This window comes from Molothrus aeneus, chromosome Z (assembly GCF_037042795.1).
Source record: "Molothrus aeneus isolate 106 chromosome Z, BPBGC_Maene_1.0, whole genome shotgun sequence".
NCBI classification, from domain to species: Eukaryota; Metazoa; Chordata; class Aves; order Passeriformes; family Icteridae; genus Molothrus; species Molothrus aeneus.
The window spans coordinates 45,020,353-45,043,436 of NC_089680.1; the positions used below are offsets into that span (position 1 = coordinate 45,020,353).

The 23,084-nt window shown below is 34.7% G+C and overlaps 1 protein-coding gene across 2 annotated transcripts in view; it reads right to left on the reverse strand.

Moving 5' to 3' along the window:
• Positions 1 to 23,084, reverse strand: part of LINGO2 (leucine rich repeat and Ig domain containing 2) — a 490,090-nt gene that overhangs the window by 302,804 nt on the left and 164,202 nt on the right. For both annotated transcript variants that reach the window (XM_066568679.1, XM_066568677.1), the window contains one exon: positions 21,861 to 21,941. The gene's annotated coding sequence lies outside the window, so the exon portion shown is untranslated. The remainder of the gene's footprint in view (positions 1 to 21,860; positions 21,942 to 23,084) is intronic.

The following is a 23,084-nucleotide window of genomic DNA, read 5'->3' on the forward strand; positions in this document are numbered from 1 at the left end:
CTGAGTCAACCTGGAGCTGACCCTTAGCAAAACCTGAAGAAATTCATACAGGCCCTGATGGCCAAAGATCAAAGTGATGAAGAAACAGAGCTTTTTCTGGTTTCACGTAAATCTCATACTCACGATGATGAAATTTACATGAAATTGAATAGACCAAATATTTTAATTAACCCCTTTGGGAACTTCAGGAAAACTTCATAGAGCTTTGCAAGTAAAGACATAGCATATAAATAAGGTACCATGAATATAATAAGCTACCATGCTCAGGAAAAAATGTGAATTTCTCATTCCTATCAAGGATATTCATGTCAGATAGATCGTTCAAGCCTATTTATACTGTGCAAGAAAACCTGCATGTATCTGCATATACAAACCTGACTTTAACAGTGGTATTTACAGATCCCTCAAGTAACCTTTTACCATCCAAGTGATATGATTGAGCTCAGCATGGCATCTGTGTGTAGTACAATTTGATGAATAAAGCCAACTAACATTTATGAAATCATCTATTAACTTCAACTATATTTATTTAAAACTCTCAAATGAGACTTCTGCCATTTTATGGGTATCATCAAGGACTGTCTGCATAATCAAAAAGCACAGAAAAGATATAGGTGTTCCCTATATCTTCCTGTTGAGGTAAAAAAAGAATACAAAATTTTCTTAGGACACTTTGTATCCTGGTATAGAGAACATGCAATACAGAGATTTTGAAGGGTCCACATAGTTATTTATCTTATTTTCTATAATCTTATTTTCACTGGGTGAGACAGTGATGGTAGATGGTGCTCCATTTAGGTCTGGGAAGAAGTAGTGGGAGCTCATTAAGTAGCCTACTCAATGGAGAAGCACGCTGCTGCTTTTCAAAATGCCTGAATAATGTCCATTCACAGGTTCCCAAAGAACAGAGAATTAATGGGGAGGAATGGCACAGCAAAGACATCCATGCACTCCTAGATTTCAAGTTGATGGTCATTTAGGTACAACTTTTCCCACTGTCACAAAAGTGAATTAGCTATTTACTAAAATATTTTGATTCCCACCTTGTCCTTTTTGTTTTTAACCTAGGGTGCTACCAAGTGAAACAAAATACTTGGCATTTTGGTCTTTAATAGTCTTCCCTCTGTCCTGCTGTCCAAAACACACAAATTTTAGAAAGCATATTTTTAATGCCACTGCATATTCTTGCGTCTTCTCACTGCAATTCCCAAAGGAATAGGTTTCCAGCTGTTTCATTTGTACCTCTTGTCTTTCTGGGACTTTTGAATTGTTCTCTTGAGATCTATATTAAGAAGGAAAACAACATGTTTCCACACTGCATTTAAAACAATGCAACTCAGAAAATCACTGAAAATAACTTACAATAAAATATGAGTGCATTCTTTCTCTAAGGATCTGCTCAGGAGAAAAAAGGAAGGAAGAAAGGGGGAAAAAGCCCCAGGTGGTGATTTAGCTTCACTATAAATATATAGGCTGGGTTGTAAAAATCCTTAGGACTTTGTGAAGGGAAGTATGCTGCAACTTTAACCTGACTCCATACCTGGAATAAGTTTTTGTCTATTTATAAATTTAAAATATGAAGTGGTTTCTCTGACTTTGCTTTGCATACTTCTTATTAAAAGATGTATTTTGCATGTTAACAGCCAAAAAATAGAGAAAAAAAAAGATGTACTTCTAGCCATGAAAAATTAAAATATTTGATGAGTAGAAAATGAACACCTAAGAGAATTTGTGAGGTAAAAATGAGCAATTTCTCCATATTTTTGGTTCATGTTTTATTAAAATAGGAGAACCATAAGTGCAATAGGTTACAGAGGGTTAGCTTGGATAATCTCTGCTGCATGCTTGTTCTATGTCACAAACAGCAGAAGTAAGGTGATGGGGTGTTACTACAGTGTAAACAGAGCACAATGACATCTGTCAGCCCACGCACATAAAAGAGCGTGCCATGTCACCAAAACCTACTATACTTTATTTATACATGCCATTTTTAATACAACTAGGCTTTTACAAGCTATTTTTTTTCTTCATGTCTACTAAGGAGTCAAATTTTCCAACTCACAACTTGATAATATTTACATATTTCAAGTAAATTTTTTAGGAAATCTTTTATCTAAAGCTCTCTAATGAATCTCAGACTCAGCCTGCCCAACAGGCCTGAAGGATCAGCCATTCCTAACTTTTTGTATTTTATGAAGGATCACCAATTTCCAGAATATTTGTGTTCTACTAGTAATGGCACTGCCCCATAAATACTTGCCTCCTGTGTGAAAATAGTAATCCAAAAACTGCATATTATGGTGTTTAGGGAAGAAAGCCTCTTATGTTTTTCTAGTTACAATATTGCTGAGGCCTAAACCTGTGATACAGAAAGGATGGAAATCGGTCTCAACACGCCTGGGGAAAGTCGAAAGAATTTGCCTTTGGACTAGTGGTATGGGTGAAAGTTTAAGAAAGTTTAACCTAATCCTAGATGCTAATTTTAGGAACTTTAGTGCTATTCAGACACTGATATTCAGAGACACATGTTTTTCAGTGTGTAAAGACTCATTGCTATTCATAGTGAATACCTTGATATTAATATTGCCTTCAAAGGAAAGAGGAGATGGATTTCAAAGAAAACTTTTACATTAGTTTACTTTAAAATACTCTGTGGAAAGATCATTCGCTGATTTAAATTGAATGTCCAAAAAAAGTAGGAGCAATACTAAAGAAATCTTGAATTATGTATGAAAGAAAATAGACAAAAGAATGGAAGACTACAATAATAGAAACTAAAATTCAGTGAGAAAAGGAAAATTTAAGTTTTAGAAATTGATGCAATCCAAATCAGTGGAAATATGAACACACTTCTTTTCATCTAGTCCAACATCTGTTTGAGAGAGAGACAACAAAACACTGGATACCTGTATAACATTAAAGAAAAAGATGTAATTAAATTGTGTGAAACAAACCCATCAGAATCTGAGTACTGGAATATTTATAGAAAGGATGAATAGCATGTGAAACCTATAAAGGTATTAGATGCCTGTTCTATCTTTGTAGAGCTAATCCTGTAATGAAAATTATGTTCAATATATTTAGTAACAGGTGTTTACATATAATTTTTTTAACAATTACATTGTTTTAATTTAAGTGTCCATAGGTTTATTTACAATTCTAGAGATAAAAGAGGTACAATACTAGAGGTAAAGTTTTATCTAAATGGAAATGAAGATTTTTTTTTCTTCTGCCTGAGTCAGGCCAACTACGTGCTAGCCTTAAAACCTGCAAAACAAAATAAAATATAATCCCCACCTCTCCCAGTTCACTATTGATTTCCTCCAAGCATAGCTAAAACATTTCATTTGGGAGTTAGTTTGAGAAACCATGTGAGCTTCCTACCAAACAAGAAATTTAAGTCCATTGAATTTGGTAAAAGCTACCATGCAAAATTTTGGCTTTGCTCAGCAGTGCACCTAACTTTCTTCCTTTTTCATTTGTTTTGAATTAATGAATTAACCCAGACTATACCATGTGAAAAACAACAAAAAATAGAATAAGACAATTCCTTTGATAAGATCTTAACCATGCTCAATTAAAAACACACAAAACCAAGAAATAACAGCACAGTGGATTTGGACTTGAGTTAACAATTATGTTATATAGAATGTTTAAAGTGCACTAGCTGAGAACCACTTATACTTTTTGACATAAACCTTGAATATAACCCAGTCTGTCAGTTAATCCATGCAATCTTTTTTTCTTTTAATCTGAGCTGACTTCTCCCACTACATAACTTCCACATCTGAGTTTATCTCACCAAAAGGAAAAAAAAGCAAGGTTTTAAGGAAGCAACAGCAAAATTACCTTTTGTTCTCAGATGATGAATAACTGGTATCAGGATGCTAATTCTATTAGATTGTGTTCAATTATTTTATATTAGCTTAGTATCTCATTCTACTCCACTCTATAGAGCAAAAACCTGTTAGTGTCAAGAGATTATTTTCTTTAAATGTAACAAGACTAGGGAGTTATTTGGTTCATATTTAATGACAGCAGAAAACACAATTATATAGGAGATATTAAACAAAAACTTACACCTTCTGCAAGTCTAACAGCCTAACAGCCATTATTGGTTTTTGTTGTGTTTAGTATTTTATGCATTTTTCCTAATGGTAAATTTTATGCATTTTCCTAATGGTAAATTCAGTAATATACAGTAGTTAGAGTGATGAGTCTGTTTTAATGAAGGAACCTCCCGTTCCATTCTGATCAATTAGAGTAAATTAGTGCATTCCATTTATGTCTCTATCATAACATTTCATGATCAGACTGTGAGATAGGGAGGAGTGTTTGCTGTAGAGTGTGGAAACAGAATGGAAAACAGAAAACAAATAAATGAAGCAAGTCAATGTTACTTCCATCCTGTTTCGGTTGGTATAGAATTAATTTTCCTGCACAGCAGGTACAGTGCTGTGTTTTTCATTTTGGATGACAATAATGTTGATAACACATGGCTGGTTCAGTTGCTGAGCAGTGCTTAAACTAAGTCAAGGACTTTTCAGCTTCTTATGCTGCCCTGCTGAAAATGGGTTTGGTGGTGCCAGGAAGGTGGGAGAGAGCACACCAGGGCAGCCGACTCCAACTGGCCATGTGGCATCGTGCTCAGCACATAAACTACAGGGAAAGCTGGCTATGGGTTGCTGCTTGGGGAGTGGCTGGAAATCTGCTGGTTGGTGGTGAGCAGTTTTTTTTTCACTGGCATCCCTTGTTTTTCTAGGGCTATATTTTTGTATTTTTTTGTTACTTTCCCTTTCATTACATTTTTGATTCTATTTTTGTCACTATTATTTCATTTATTAATTTGTTTTATTTTCAATCCAGGACTTTTCTCACTTTTACCCTTTCAATTGGGGAGACCCCCATCTGACTGGAGGGAAGTGAGAAATTTGCTCTGAGTTACTTAATTGCTGTCTGGAGTGAAATTATGACACGCATTTCAAAGTTTCTTCTGAATGTCTGTTGCAACTGAAAATCTGCTTATTTTGTTTATTTTTATGATCCTTTAGGAAAGTGACATGAATCCGAATTTCTTATTATACACACAGAAGTGCTGTACATACATAAAAATGGAAAGAAACTATACCAAACATTTGAAAACCTTTTACATTAAAAATGTCATTTTTTCAGCAAAGAGTTTCTTCAATTTCACCTGAATATGTTTGGGGGACATGTTTTTTGATAAAACAAATTTAAAAAAACCAAACCAAAACAAACAAAACCTCAACCAACCAACAAAAAAACCCCAAAAATAAAACCAACTTGTTTTTCAAAGTAGCTTGTTCTGGCATGAAACAGTCTTAAGACATATTCTAACCAGAATTAAAATGGGACATCAATACATTTTGTTGTTTTGTACTGCATTGCTTTTTACTTGGAAGTGCAAGGTCTGAGTTGTTCTTTGTAGTTTGTATCAATGATAGTCTTTATCTGCTATTTTTCACCTATGAAATTTCTCACATTTTTTTATTTAAGCTCACTAGAGCATCAAGTGGATTGATGACCCCAGCTCACATTGTCAACGAGTTTAGTTGAAAGCATTACACACCTTCCAAAATTTAACCAGCTAAGTACTCTTTCTCAGGCTGTATCTAAAGAGTGTGTTTTATTCACATCATTGCTACTAATAATGGATTATCTTATTCATACATCTGCTTCCCCTTAGGAGGCTATAGAGAGATAGGAAAATTGACTTTGTTTAATATGAGCATTTATATTCAGTGTGCAAAATCCTATTAAAGTAATATATACAGCAGGAATGCTAACAAAAGAAGAGCCAGAGAACCAATTTTACATCATTTATATCTAAATATCAATGAGTTTTACTGCCTTGTGGCAAGCTAATAGTTAATTAAATAAAAATATTCCATAAAATGTTCTTTAGGCTGAAGTGTATAATTGATTCTACTCTGCCTGTCTTAACCTCAAGAGACTTACTTACAAATAAGAATTAAAGTCTTTGAACTTGTTCTAGGTGAATTTTTTCTTTCTGAATTTTTTTAATAGTTTTTATGCCTCTTTTCCAAAAAAAGAAGTGTCCACTAGCAGCTGTTATCAACAATGATGAGTGTGTGGATCATTTGTGTTCAGTTATCACATACATAATTTGCCAACAATTGTTGATAATTGTTAACAGTAAGATTCATGTAGGGGAGAATTAAAAGAAAAAAAACACCACCAAACTAAAAGATTTGAGTTTACAATTGGTTTTTGCATTTAGAACTTTTTATTAAGAAAGGCTTGTGTGTTTTATATGATCTAAGTCTAATACAGTGTCACTAATCTGTACAAACAAAGCCAGCAAGACATTGCATAAATAAATGCTTTTACGAGAAAATACCCATTCATTGAAAATTCAGGTAGTATCTGTTTTCTCAAATGTCTTGTCTTGTTCAGGAGGAGAGTGCTGAATTCTGTAATTATTTTTAAAATTTTATTGATATTTTTAAAAAGATAATTGACCTGAATTAATTCACAATTGCTTCTATTAGAATAAAAATGTCTCATAAAACATTAGTAAGACCTCTATTCAAAAATGGACATAAAACTAATTTGTCCTTTTTTCCTTCTTAAAGGTATTATTCATCCAGTCTTCATTTGAAAGAAATTATGAAAGAGAATAAAGAGGATCAAAAAGAATATATCCTGACTCACATCTCCCGCAATTTACATTAAGAGCAGCATGGAGTATAGAGGTAGAATGAAATTTTTTCTAGAAATTCGCTCTTAATAAACAGAAGCAAAAAACCAGCAATGCTTGTAATGCAGAAATGTTTCCACCATCATTAACAAATCTAGCTGTATACAAAAGCAGATGTGAGTCTTCCTATAATTAGAAGTCTTGCACCAGCTCATTAATAAAGCAGTAACTTGTAGCCCTAAAATCACTGTGTTTGCAAGATGATAGAGTAGCTACCAACAATTACTATTCTTTCCGTACAGGAATACATTTTCCAAGGAAATACTCACTGACCTAAAACAAGCATTGTAGTATGTGACACTGGCAACTTAGGTTAGCTGTGTCTGTGCATGACAAGACACATTACACTACGCACTCTTCAATGGAGCTAATGGCTGCAGTGTTTTCCTCTGTAGAACTTAAGAACTTGACAAGAAAAACAAGACCAATGGAGCAGCTTCACAGGAAAGAACACTATCAATTGGATATTGCCTTAAATCATTGGTAACTTGTATGTTAAGCAGCTGTTACTGTGTGTGTAATAGGAGTTTGTGGGATATGTATTTGTAACTGCAATATTCTTGTCAGAAAATTCTGGCCTCTGCCAAGGATTTTCCTTAATATTTTTCATATTCAGTTTCACAAAATAATGGAAAACAAGCTACTAGCTTAGACCTAAGGAATTTCAGAATTATTTAAGACAAGCCATATAATTTTCTATTTCCTTATTATGCAAATCACATGTAAATTTCTGAATAAATAATGGAGAAAAAAAGCTCTCTCATAAAAGAAGTAAACCTAAAATAAATTCTGACATAATAATAAGTAATTAATAAGAGGATAAAAAGAAGAATCCTAAGAATCACTGACCAGTCAGCCTCATCTCTGTTCCTTATAAGGTGCAGTTTCTCCTGGAAGAAACTCTGATCTCTGTATCTTGAAGCGTATGGGATACTGGGAAGTGACACAACCAGTGTGACTTCACAGACCAAATCATGCCTTACTAATTCATACAGTGGCTTTCTGTGATGGAATGACTGAACAGTGGACAAGGAAACAACTACAGTTGTCATTTACCTATGAGGCCTTTGGTACATTCCTGCCACTAATTGGGACAGGTATGGGATGGGTGAATGGATGGATGGACAGATGGACAGACAGATGGATGGATAGATGGATGGATGGGTGTTTAATTGGGTGAGGAATTGTCTGGACGGCAATACCCAAAAAGTTTTATAGTCATTGTCTCAATGTCCAGGTGGAAACCAGTGATGAGTGATGTCCCTCAAGGGTCTATACTGGCAACTATGCCATAAACATCTTCCTTGATGACATAGTGGGATTGAGTACACTCTCAGGAAGTTTGCAGACTACACAAACTGGATTTGATGGAGCAAAGGGATGCCATTTGGAGGAACCCTGACAGATCGGACAGGGGAAATCTCTTGAAGTTCAACTAGGGCAAGTGCAAAGTCCTGCACCCGGGTCAAGGTAACCAACAGTATCAGTATGGGCTGGGGGATGAAGGGACTGGCAGCAGCCATGCCAAGAATGATTTGGGAGTGGTGATCGATGAAAACGTGGACGTGACCCAGCACTCCCAGCCCAGAGAGCCAAATGTGTCCTGGGCTGCATCCAGAGCAGCGTGGGCAGCAGGGGAAGGAGGGGATTCTGCCCCTCTGCTCTGCTCTGGGGAGAGCCCACCTGGAACCCTGCATCCAGCTCTGGGGTCCCAGCAGAGCAGGTCCAGAAGAGGACCATTTAATGATGCTCCATAATCCATGAATGAACAGAGGGCTTAAACATCTTCCTTATGAAGGAAGATTGAGAAGATGGAATTTTTTTGGCCTAGAGAAGAGACCACTCCTGAAGGCCTCATTGCAGACTAAAAGGGAGTCCGTATGAAAGACAGAGTCATTTTTTTAAGATCCTTAGGGACAGGAAAAGAGGCAAGAGTTTTAAATTGAAATATATTTGAGGGTATTTGAGTAGATTTAGTATAACGAAGATATTTTTTACATGAGAGTCGTAAACATTGGCACAGGTTGTCCAGAGAAGTTGTGGAACTGTTCAAACTCAGGTTGGATGAGAATTTGATCTAGTGAAGGATGTGGATCACGCAGATAAGTTGGACTATATGATCTTGGAAATTGGTTACTTACACAAAATAATCTTTGGTTCAGCTTTCTGTTCAGAAGACCTATACCTCCTTAAACTATATAAACAGAGAGCTGGATTAGAGGTTGTTAATACTTTTTTCAGCATTCCAATGTGTAATCCCAGAAAACTTGTTTCATTTAATCTCATTAAAATAGATTTAAAATTTAAAATCCTTTCTGTCTTAACCATTATGGTCTAGTAAATTTCTTATTATTAGAGAGGAAAAAGAAAAAAAATCCTGAAGGTGAAAGCCCATTCTACCATTTTCTTACTAACACCCAGATCTATTTCATGGCCCAATATCACTGAATACTGATAATCACATTACAAACCTGAATATACAGGTAAAGCCAGATCCCTAAAGTTTTCAGACTGAAATCGTATCTGAAAGGTAAGTCTCTTTGCCCTAAGCTACACTTCACTTATTAGCAAGACAGTCTAAAATGATGCCTTGCAAAGTGACAGGAAATGGCTGAAATCTTCATTCCTCTGATCCCCTTAGGGAAACAGCCACCTTGGCTGCCATACAGAGTTACTGGAATTGCACAGAGTGCTGCAAAGAAATCACTTGTGCTTGCATGCACAGACCTGAGATCCTCAGGCCAAAATATCCTTCTACACCTCTGCCCTGGCTCTCACAAGGTGCTCCTGCTTGTTGAGCTGCTCAGTTTTTGAACAGAGCTACTGAGTGCCCTATAAAGCTGATGAAACAGCTAAATATTTCAGTATTGCCAACCCACTTATTCAGATCTCCCTGCCTGAGAGATTGTACCCTGGTTGTAGAAGCAAAGATCCTGCTCCATTTCACTTTCCTGTTTGGTTCCTCAATCTAGATACAAATATACTTAATAAATTCCAAGAATAACCAGTTTCAGAGATTTTCCCTTCTGTGAAAATATTCCCCTTTCTGTGAAAATATTCCCTTTGGAATTCCCATATTTCTTCCAGGACATTTCTTTGTTTGTCCTTATTTTTCTGAGAGGAAGTGCTTATTTATTCCTATTGACAATGTCTTTAGAAATCAAAATCTCCCACACTCCTGCAAATGTCTTTTTGTCAAGTGAAAGAGATGCAGTCTTCATATGGAAGCCCAGTATATCTGATCAATTTATAGCAACTGCTTCCTTTTTAAGATTAGTAGCCAGAATTTAATGTATACCTAATTTTTGGAGCTATATATAATTATAGCTATATATATAGGAAAATATAGTTATTATATTTTCCTACTATTTTTAAACACATATTAATAACAATAAACACCTGAGAAAGGGAACATAATAATTCTCCCTTTGAAAGGCTCCTATAGGAGATAACACATGTTTTTATCCAGGCTAACTAATACATGTTAATTATTTGAAAAAACCAAACACACAAACAAATAAACAGGAGAAAGCTCATTTCATCTGGCTGTCATAAAAGTTTGCTCACACAAAGGGACAGTAATTGGGAACTTTTGCCTTATTTCTAATAAAAAATTTCAGTGATACAGATGTATTATGAGCTCAGTTTTGGTTTCACCAAATGGTGCCATCAGATACAAATTAAATAATGTCAAAGAAGTTGTAATCTATGTCCTCTTTTCAACTATAAATGCAGTTTTCTATGTTTACAGGCTTCAGCAGTTTTATTTTTAGAACTAAATATGCTCAAAACAAAGCATTTTTCTAGAAATTAATTTTTTAAGCTATGATTTATTTAGTTTGGCTTAAACTTGTTGAACAATTCTTTCTGTCTTTCTTTCTGAAAGCTTTAAAAACTTTCATTTGGAGACTTTTAGTGCTTACTTTTATTTTTGTGCTGCCATAAAAGGAATTAATGTGACACCTCCAGGATGGTTTTATGGTGGGACATAAAATAAAACCAAAATCACATAATTAATTCAGCTAACACTATTCACAAAAGAATCAATTCCTATTGTAAAAAAAGAAAATTTCTCCAAAATTGGTGCTTCAAAGTTCTTCACGAATCTCTGCCTTTACTTATGCTCTGTCCATTCACACAACACTTAAGACAATAAGCAAAAAAAACTCCAAAACAAGCCAAAAAACAATGTTTAAGGTCTGTCTACATAATTGGTCCTGTCTGCAGGTTTTATTACACTTTCCAGACATAAAAAAGGACATCCTACAATCTATAGTGGTAACATAATTTAAACTACAGATTTGGCAATTGTGTTACAGTATTCCTAAATATTTAAACAAAACAATGCTTTAATGAAGGTTGAAGACCAAAGAACAAACACCTTCTATTAGTACCTGGGAGAAGAAGGGAAGCAAAATCACTGCAAAGAGAAGTTAGTCCTTTGTACCACTTACAGAACTGTGCAGAACTGTATTATGGAGTTCAGCAGGGGTTCCCTAGTTAGGGAGTTCAGCAGAGGTTCCCTAGTTAGACAGAAATGTCAGTGATACCTAACTAAAGACTTACCTCAAAATACTTTCAGATTCTCTTGAATTTTTGAAAGATCTCTTTTGAATGCTTTTGTTTAGTGTTTATTTTTTACTGTAATATGTGTCCTCTTTTCAACTATAAATGCTGTTTTCTATGTTTACATGCCATGAATAAATAAATACATGCCATAAGAGTCTATTGTAGTAAATATTCTTTAAAATGTATTTGTCAGGGACAGAAGAATAGCTGGAAAATATACAAAAAAGGGGTGAGCTTTCTTCCCCCTCCGGATGGTAATTTCAAAACATAATAAGTTCTTTATTACTTTTCATATTTGCAGCAATTATAATTCATGCGAGACTAAAAGGACTAAAGCTCTGTAGGACTCCATATCCTCAGTGGTGTTTCCCATCACCAAGTAGGACACAGTTAGAAGACTCATAAAAGCACTACTCTTGTCTAGTCCTCTGTGTCCTTTAAAGGCTACAAAAAGGTAAAGCTTTTACTTCTCAGAGTCTTGATTTCAACCAAAAATAAATTAATGAGAAGCAATAATGTAATCAGACACACTTTACCAAACTACCCAAGTAATTTTGTGTTGTCTTTTTTTTTTTACTTTTTTTTGTGTGCACTTGAGATCTGAGAACCATCTCACAAGAAAGGATAAATTATTCAAAAATATTAAATATATTCAAGTACAATGTGCTTACTTTGAGAGACCTCAGTAAGAGTGTCCTTAAAGGCAAAATTATCTAAGTGCTTTCCAACATGTATTAATTCAAAATTCATTCCTCTGCTAAATACTTATTTCAGAAATCACAAATTTTTCCTTCTCATAGCTTTTGTTCTTATTGAATATGCTGAATGTACCACAATGTTAATTTGAGAGTGGAGATAAAAATCCCAGCATTTTAACTGGAATATATCATTAGAAGATTATGTAAGATAAGTATGATACTTTAATTGAAGGAGAACACTAGGCATTGTAGTAAAGAGAGAACTTATACTAATGGCAGCTTAACTATTTATATAAATTTTCCTCTGAAGTGTTTAGCTTTTTCCTTTATGCAGCAGCCTCCAGATAAATACAGCATTTTGGAAACAAAACCGTCATCTAGTTTAAAGGGAAAAATTCTTCCTCTGATCAGTGAAATGGCACTTATGATTTTCCATTTCAGTCTTTAGGCAAGACTCACACCTGTCTCTATGAGCGGTTGTTTTTTGGAACTGGTTCTCCCATTTGGCTGTCACTTGTTTGCTTACAGTTACAAACCCAACCTTCCATGCTAATCTCCAAAGTGACTTGGGCAGGAGCACAAGTGCAAGGCAATGCAATCCCTCCAGTCAGACCCCAAAGGGGCAGGCCCAGCCCCATGGCAGAGTCCTTCAGAGGACTTCAACTTTATTCACAGCTGCTTTGAAATTAAGCTGCTGTGAATACATTCCTTCCTGAAGACAGAAAAAAAAACAATGCCTCAGAGCTTGAGGTATCCAATGTTGGTCTCAGCCACTCTCAAAGCAATCTTGGTTATGTTCAAGGGTTCACATGATCCTGGAGTGACAGCGTTGAAATTCTTGTTATTTATGTAACTGAAGGGAAAGAAATGAGAGACGGAATGTGACAGCCTTCACAGCATTTCACTGACAGACAGACTACTATCTGAAACTGTCTGTGCACTGAGGGAGAAATGAACTTAAGGCAAAAACTGGAATTCAAACAGCAGGGGAACAGCCCAGAACCTGGTCAGTTCATAAAGGAAGTAAAAAACATTTTCTGACTACCAGAACCTGTGTTTTATTTAAGTGAACTAGAATCTCCAATCCACTGCCATAATAAATCTTCTACCCTTCAATTACTATTTTACTTAAAGTGAGTGAGCTGGCTTTTTAGTGACCCAGAAAATGTGTCTTTCTCCACAGGATGCAGTTCTGCTAACCATTATCTATCTACCTGCTGCAATGCACAAAATATACATTTTGCTAACAACAGCAGCAGCAACTATTTTTTTTTGTTTCTGCACATTGCATATCATCTTTTTAAAATGAATTCCTATAAACACGCTTAGTAGAGCTGAGGAGCTCTATAAGATGGTTAAATGAAGCTAGAATATTATCACACCACACAATTTACACCCTAAAAAGTGTAAGCTCTTCACACCCAAAGTATGGAGTAGCCTTCACAGCTGTACAGTTTAAATAATGTGAAGGAATTTTGCATAGTTAGAATCAGAGTCTTAATGCTAGTGGATCAGGTGCATTAGTCAGAATGGTGTCCACACCAAGTTATTTTTTCCTCTGAGAAATTTACTTCTCTCTTCGGGTTCATCAACCTGCCATCTTTGGCAATTTTGCCAAAATTGACTTTCACTAGAACCCCACTGGGCATTTCTTTTATACTATAACTTAATTCCAAATTTCCTCTATATCTTGTCTTCTGTCTATTGTACCCATTAAAAAATTCCGATCACTTTCACCTTCACTGACATAATTTTAGAATACTATGCAGCTTTTTCAGCCTGTGCACATAGATGTATTGAAAGTATTTTTTTCCCCAGGGTTGTCCAAGCATAAAAAATATGATCTCACTACCTTCTGAGGCTTTAATTAATTATTTGTTTTTTTTATTTCCTGCTCTGCATCATGTTATTGCGTTGCACAAATGCATGATTTTTCACAAGGCCACATAGTAATAGGACAAGAGGTAATGTCATATTGTCATTAACCTGAAAGAAGGAAGGTTTAGATTTGATCTTAGGAAGAAATCCTGCACTGTGAGGTTAGTAAAAGACTGGAAAACTTTGCTCGAAATTATGAATGCCTCATGCCTGGAATGGTTCAAGGTCAGGTTGGATGGGGTTTTGAGCAGCCTGATCTAGTAAGAGGCATCCCTGCTCATGGGACTGTAACTAGAGGGTCTTTAAAGTCCTTTCCAACCAAAATTATTTAATTCTGATTCAATGCTGATTCTCTGATTGTAGTGTATTTTATGGGTCAAATTGATACTTCAAATTGATACTACAGATTCCTTGAATTTTTTTGATTAAAGTTATAAATGCTACAGTTCTGTTTTTATCAAGAGCAGCCTTGTCTCACGAAGGTCAACTGCCCAATTATGAAGAGCTACTTTCCTTCAAAGGGTGGTTCATGAAAAAGTGGGAAAGTGGGACACTGCAAATAGCATAAAGTAGCTAGACAGATAAATCTGAATGTGATAAATTGTGATATTTTGAGATGCAATGAAGAAACTCCATCACAAAAAAATAAATCCTTCCTAAAAATAAGAGTGGTTTTCAAACTAAATGGGGCAAAGGAAGCAAAAGAAAAATCAGGCAGTGCATAAGATAAGCACAGTTTTAAAAGTGCTGACCGTACCAGTAACTGCAGTGGATCAATATGTCATTACTACTACGAAGTCTGGTTGTGACAGAATTGAGTCATCTGACTCATCTTAAATTATGATTCTGAAAGAAAACATTACATTCAAATGCCATAATTAATAAAAACATAGAACCAAAGATTTGAAAGCATGCTGTGAGCGGTTAGGAGACACATAAGCTTAAGGTGTTTGCATAGTTTTAGCATTTGTGTCCTTAATTTCCTTCAGTATATACCATTTTAGGTTTACTAGGTTTTTTTGCATGAAAATAAATAGGTTTGGTGCATTTAGTTTAAGTTTGATTTTGGTTTTGGTAGGCTTTTATTTGTTTTTGGGGGTTGCTTGTTTGTGTTTTTTGGGGTTTTTTTGTTTGTTTCGGTTGGGTTTTTTTACTTTTTAGAAAATTTAGGTAGCTATTAGCTTTCTATGGGTACTGTAAATACTGATTTTTAAAGTAGGGACAATATTGCTGTGACTTCTTTTTCCTCGTTCTTCATAACATTTGTTAAATTATTACTGATTTCATAGCACAGTGTAGGCGATCCTAATATTTAGTGACTGAAATTAATAGATGTATTTTTGGTTCCTGGATACCAAGTGAAGGATACTACTGCATGAAACAAGCTTCTCCTGAATTTTGATATCTGATATTTTTTTTTAGATAGAGCAAAATTTAAGTCATAGTATATGGATATATAGTAACAAAGAAATCATAAACACCTTCACTCTGAAAATGTTCAAATGAATAAATGTGGCAACTTCTATAAAGTCTTTCATCAAAAATATTTCAAAATATTTCTTCCATGAACTTCAATATAAAATCAGCATAATTTCCAAAACATAACTTCTTGTAAATTAATATAACTTCAGAGATAACATGACTTAGATTAGTTTAGGATATGACCTTTAATTTTCATGACAAATTTGACTTTAATGAAAATGGGAAATTTTTGTATATGCGTGAATACTGCAGAAATAGCCTGCTTAGTCCCATAATGATGAGTGTTTGATTCTGAAAGGCATCACTGTTGTAATCACAGAATCATAAGAGAATCATAGAAAGACTTAACTTGGAAGGGTCCTTAAAGGTCGTCCCATTCCAAAATCCCAGTGTTCAAAGGAAAACTAAAATAACACAGTTCTTGTTTAGTCCCCTTTCTCTATCCACCCCATCTTCCAAGTGAACCTTTATGTCCAACAGAGGCAATGATCTTCTAGGTTAACATGACATTAAGAGATTGAAATGGTGACTGCTTTCTGCTTAATGTAAATGACATTTTTAGAGTGAATACATTTAAATAAATGGTATGATAGCTCTCCTTTCATTGGAATCTTTAAATTTAATCTGTTCTGATTTTGTGCCATTGCTTCCAAATTTTTTTTTCCCATTAGAGCTCCAAATTTTGTAGAAAAATGATTACAGACAGGTTTCATTTAAACTCAAATTTACAGAAGCAGAAACAGCTTTATGTGTGGAAAAAAAAAAGAATTTTGCACCGATTTCTTCTGCATACTTACTAGACTGAGTTCAAATAATGGCTTTCAAGTGGTGTCAGCATGCTTCAGAGACAAAACAGGAACTCTACCTAAATAAACTAACAAATGCAAGAGTAGTTCTTGACAAAATCTTGATGACCCTCTCTGAAATTTGAAGATACTTTTTTTCTTAGCCTTCTATTTAAATATAAAGAAAGGTAGATGCTCGTTTACCTCCAAATTTTCATTAAAACAATTATATTTAACTGAGATTTTTTTTTATTATTCCAGATTCACTCCTCATCCTTCATGCTTTTAAGAACAAGAATATGATGACGTTAGAATTTTCTGTTCTAATATTTACAGGGGCAACACTTCCAAAGGACTTTTGCAGAAATTACCATTTTCTACATTTTGAATACCCTTAACTCCTTTTCCATGTTCCAGAGAGGCCAAGAACTGTCCTTTTTCGCCTCTCTCCTTAAGTGCTTTCTCAAGACATGTCGCATTACATTACTTGGGAGTTCTACTGACCTATGGCCGTTCTCATTCTCACGCCTGGGTCACCTGCTCTTCCTTGTACACTAAAGGGGTTTTTGCTAGATTTGAGGCAAGGCTTGCCCAGGGAGCTGGCAGAGCTCCTCACTGTCCCTTACTTGATTGTAGCTTTTCAGCATCCTGAGCTCTTGGATTTTCAGGCCTGAGGTCTCACGTTATTAAACATTCCCTGTCAGAAAGTCCACTGTATGTGACTAAAATGAGGCAGAAGGCTGTGGTCTTCATAGTTAGACTTAAAGGTGTAGTGCATCTGATTTTGTAGTCCAAAGATGATTTAATTCATAGTGATGTAGTAAACAAGGATGAAATAAAGCTCTGAAACTTGTTATTCAATACTGAGACAATGTTGATGCCAAAAGCTTCTATACAATCCCTAGTGGTACTGAAAATGTTTTACCAGAAACCACAGCTACATTAAAAATACAGATTATGTTAAAGAATGTAAAGTGTCAAACTGTGGTCAATTATATAGTTATTAAAAATCTGTATATCAGTGGGCTGTTACATAGCTGATTTTTTTATCACAGAACAATATAGTGGCCTAGGTTAAATGGGACTTTTAAGATTATCAAGGTAATGGTTTAGTTTGGCTTGGCTTTTGCCAGTCAGGAATTAAAGACCACTTTGAGCATGCAAATTCTTTTTCCAAAATCAGAATAAACCAACTGACTTGATTCAGTTTTGGAGAGTTGCATATATTATCTTGCTGAATTCTCCTTCTACCTTTTCCTTTAACTCTGGTGTAACCCTTGTATTGACAGAAATAGTATACAAAGTTATTGCTTTTTTTCCTGCTCATATACCTTCTGATTAATGAAATGCAGCACAGTATTTTTCTGTGAGCTGAGCTCTCATTTCAAAATTCCATACCAAAGATTGGGCTGCAATGATAAAAATGCAAACCACAATGATTTAAGGATGCATAGTAGGATTGTGAGTGAGGTATGAAGGAATGTCAGAGAGGACTGAATTAACTGTTTCAACCAAGATACACTATCTAAAATGATATTTCTCTCTTAAGACAGAAAATGGAAGCATATTGACATTTTACTAAGAGTTGGCAACAGATCTTCTAGCATTTCTTAAGATGTCTTTATGTTCTGCCAAACATAGGAAGTGTCTTCAGAGTAGTTGAATAACAAAGCTTTCCTACATTTCCAGGCCTAAAGAAAACAACTTTTTTTGTGGATTGTAACTTTACTTTTTCCAGCAGGTTGCTTCTCTAAGATTTTTTTTCAACCCTGCTTGACTTTTCTAAACCAAAGAATACTGGGGTTAAGTTTCTATTTCCTAACCAGCAATTTTAGTACCCTGCAAATGTAGACATCACTTAATGTTTGAAAAGACCAGGGAAGAAACTGGAACATTGTCACTGGATAAATCACATCTCTCCAAAGAAAGGCCTTGTTTACTGTATTTAAACAGTTTTAAACATCTGTTGATTATATTGGAACGTGGACACCTAAAGCCCATAGTCAAAGCATATTTCTGACTTTCATCTGGAAAATCAAGACTGAGTAAACTTAAGGACTCCAAATAAATACAAACACTTATTTAAAGTCCAAGAGTAACTTGGACTACAACTCCCTGTACAACTCAAAGTATGCAGATGACTGCATACATAATAGCACAAGATTACACCCAAAGAAAACTGAAATGGATTGTTTTAATTTATTCTAACAGTTTCAAGAATCAGCAGGTCTTGCATCTACAGTGTTAAGATGTCTCTAAGTGACTTTTTGGGTGTGCATTTTGAATTTAGAAGAAGCCTGAATTTCATGAAGGGAATGGTCAGAATTTAGTGAATATCAGGCCCCTTCTGGCTGTAAAATCTGATTGTCTGAAGTCGCCTACTACTTTTGAAGGTACTAGATTGAATTGTTAGAGATTATTTGAGCAAGTGGATTAAAATAAGTGTTTTAAACCTGAGGGGATTTACTCTCTTTTATTCACACAACAGCACATATGCATTTCTAGTAATTTCAGCACAGCTATTCCAAGTTTTCTTTACACCTGAAGAATATCAACTTTTGGTCTCAAAAGCAAAGCATTATGATAGCCTTTGCTTCTTTTCAGGCACACAGTTCTTGTAACACTGAGAACTATGAGAAACCTTAACTAATTTTATTACTCAATCCCTGGATAAGTACTTTTAATAACCTAGATTTGTAGGTTAAAGAGCAGGAAAAAAATTACAATCATCCAGAACCTTTTGTGTTCTGCTCTAGGAGTGTTCTAGAGCCACAAATTTTCCTTGCTATATAGACACTAATCCACCAAAATTAGAGCATTTACTCAAGAAATGTAGAAATTTAGAGTATTAGAAATATGAGTCAATATAGAAGATTTTTGACCTGATAGTAAATTATTTTTATAAAGTACTGCACTGATACAAAATTTAGCTACATCTGCTAATACTAAAATTATCTGTTGCACTGGTAGGCTGAAATTGAGGGTTGGAAGGAAAAATCAGTTCTTACAGCAGTGTTGGCCTAGGGAAGGAAACTAAGTTAATCTGCCTGCAAAATCACACTTTCAACAACAGCCATAGTTACATAACACCACCTCTCATCTAGTTTTATTTGAAACACCCTGGGCACAAAAATTTATAATATTTGCACACACAAAAAATTTCAGTTTATCAAATTGTTCTCTTTTCTCTTTTGAAAAGAAATACATATGCATGTATGAAATAACTTTCCCCCCGCCCCTTTCTTTTGTTCTGAAATGGTAAGTCATTAAACCTATTAGTATATAATGCTTTACAGCAGCACTTAGTATAATCTAGATCAGTAAAGACAGAAACATTCTTGAGATGCCTAAAACCTACTCAGGGAGGTTTCTAACATCAAATGGAAAGTATAGAGAAAACTTTCACAGCCTCATTTTATGGAAATTCACAGATGTTATGCACTGTGCATCCCAAATTCACCACAAGAATGTTAGGAAAACAAGTTGAATAGGCAGTAATGAATCTTTTCAGAGGGATGAAAACAAAAGGCAGAATGAAAGACAATTTACTTCCAATAGTTCCTCAAACCTTTTTAAAAATAGAATTTCAAATTACAACTCTGAACCTACCCTTTTGTTTGATTAAAAACATCTCATTACCCCATACAAGCTCATCATCATAAAGATATATTAGTCTATTCTTACTGACAGTGACTTATTGCTAACTCGAAATTGAATATTGGTGTTTTGCTATAGAAATGCTATTACCAAAAATTGCACATAAGTCATTAGAATCAATGGCACCTTCAGATTTAATTACACATACAGTCAAAGGAAGACCAGTAAGTCAGAAGTGGTTATTATGCATAAAAAGTCATAATAGTAGTTTGGAAAAAAAAAAGCTCTTTGCCAAATAGTTTTTAAACCATTATATTATTTTTTTGTGATTTCTATCTCACAAAAGCTACAAAATTATCATATGTAATGCAGAAGAACATCTTAAGCCTGTTGTTATGTCACCTACAGATGCTTTGGAAATTCTACTCATGGTTTTCACTTTCAGTTCTTTTGCCGTAATTCATCCAAATATGTCCCAATTCTGCAAGTGCTTAAGTACATTCTTAAATTTCCATTAAACACAATGAAACATAATCATGGAAATTGAGATTAAACCCATGTAAAATTATAGCTTTAGCTGTCAGACTTCTGACTGCTAGTGTTTTTCCCTCTTCTGCTGGCTTTGCAAACTCAAGATAGAAGAAACCTATGTACAACATGACATCTGGGGAATTGTTGCACCAGAACCACTTTGAAATGCACCCACTCTTTTTTTTTTTTTTTTTTTTCCCACAAATCTGATTGTAAAATGCCTAACTATCTGCATGGAAAATCGTTGTGTCTGGGCTCTTCTTAAAATCTGGACATTTTCTGCTATTTCTAGTATTTAAAAGAGACTGGCCAGACTTTTTTTTTTTTTTTTATGTCTTCCATCCTCAAAGGAGCCCTGAAAGCAATGAAAGAAATGCTACTACTTTTCTTTTATAATCACCACCCACCATCTCAGAGGAAGTTTAACTCAAGCAAAGGCTAAGTCACTTTTCTTTCCTCTCCCTTCTTAAGAAATTCAATATATTAAAATGCCCAGCCTTGGGGATCAGCTTGTTACCCAAATGCTGAAGAGAAGAATTTTCACTCCCTTGTTCCAGGTTCTGGGAAAGCTGCTGATTTTGTTTTTCAAAATGCCCAATTTTCCACCTTGAACATACAAGTGCTCCTAGTGGCACTTCTGTCAAAAGGGGCAGTTCTTTTCCCCAGCACAAATTTGGAGTGGCTCTTGCATAGCTTGCTGTTGAGGACCCCTATAAGAGGACATATTTTGAAAACTTTGCTTCATCATGTCTAAAATAGCAAAAATGGCCATTTCAATGGCAAAAAGACTAGAGAAGAAAGTGCTTTCCTAACGACAATTAAGACAACTTCAAAGATAAAATTCAGGGGTGGGACAAGAAAAGTGTCAAAGTAAACAGTAACAAAACCTGAGGGAGGTATTCAGGTTAATATTTTCTTGGTAACATATTTTTTCTGGTAGAAACAGCGGCCTTCCACAGTACTTAATTACAATAAAATCATGATAACAAAATAAGCCAGCTTCTCTGAGGTATTCTGAACTATAGAAAACTAGATTTTCCAAATATAGAATATAATTACCTTTCATATATCATTATTAAAAGCTATGTTTAAGAGTAGGAATAAGAATCTCTTACTTTAAAAACTATATAGCAATGAAAATTGCAAACATAGGCCAGGGGTCTCAAGAATTACCTTCAGTCTTCCTTCTAATAAAGTCACGAATAAACACAACATTCCCAATACACACAGAATACAGAAAATACATATTGACATAATGAATGCATTCACATTAGTCTAGGTTTTTTTTCACTCAGATTGATGGAAATGTAATAGAAATAACCCAGAAATTCAAAAATTACTTAGATCTTGCCATACTTTTCCTTTCTTCCTGAGTGAGGTTTATTTGTTAATAAAGCCAAAGGAACTAATTGCATTTATTTAAAGTTGCAAGAGTATTCTAGTAGAATTCACTCTAAAAGTGTAAATTAAATGCTAAACAAGGGTATTTCCTTTAAAACCTAGAGGTATTATAAGATCATTTAGACATTTAAAATTTTAATAGCATACAATTACAGTCAATTAGAATGGAACGTTTACCTTGAAAACCAGGTTCCATAGATAAAAGCAGGAAAGACAAAAGAGTTTTCTGCCAAGTTTTCCAGCTCCACGGCTCACTTACTAGGTAAAAAAGAAAAAAGAAAAGAAAATTTATTTAGTCATCAGTTGTACAGAGATTTTTGAAATGGTGATGCTCTCAAAGAAAATGCCTTGAGACATTTTCAAATTATATTTAACTCCTGTCCAAAAAGGAATAGAAAAAATTTTCAGAGCCATAAATGTGTCTGCTAAGGTAAATAGGGTTAGAGGCAATTGAAACTTCCTAATAACACCAAAAAATAGAGTGCATTCATTGGCACTCAAGGGGAGCAGGCTACTGTGCTGCCTAGGGTAGGATAGAGAGACATTTACTTGAGGATCTGAAGGTGAAACTGACAAAGCACTAAACCCAAATAGAGACAAAGGGAAAAAAATCACTTCAAGAGTAGGATTAACTGTTTTTCTCTGCTGGTGATAGAACTTGGCACCTCCACAGATTTCTCCATCCATGTCTTCAACTCTACAGTAAGAAAGGAGGGTTTTAGAATGTCTTGCCACATTGAATTAAAATCTGAACTTTCCATTTATTTTAACAGACCAAGAAACAGCTGTCTTACACAGTGAAGGTTGAGGAGTTAAGAAAACTTCTTAATCACATATGTGTCAGGACCAGAACATCCTTGAAAGAACCACAGATTGATAAGACAGAACTATAATGATACGAAAGACTAACAAAGACTGCACTATTTCAAAATTAATGTGAACAATGCCATAAACTCTTTTGATCAACATGTCTCACACAAGTTTTCAAAAAAACCCAACCAAAATAACAAAATTATTTCTCTTCTTCCATATACAAATTACTTCTCCAAGACCTTTCCCAATACCTGAAAAAGGTTACCCTGCATGTCTACATAAAACATATTGAGATCTATTTGAGATTATTCTGTAAACTGAAAAACATCATATAAAAAAGAAATAAGAATATTATTTAAAATTATTTATATTCTTAGGATATAATACAAATATACAGCAGTTACAGAAAAGGTTAGATATCACAAGTAAAGGCAGAGTTCATGATGAAATATGTTTTATCTAACTCTCATTCAACTAGCTTGTTATGTGGTATACGAATATATGAGCTAATTCAATGATTTTATATTATAGTTTGTGGTTCATAATGGGCAAGGTAAATGGACTAATAGCTGAACTGCAGAGAACATC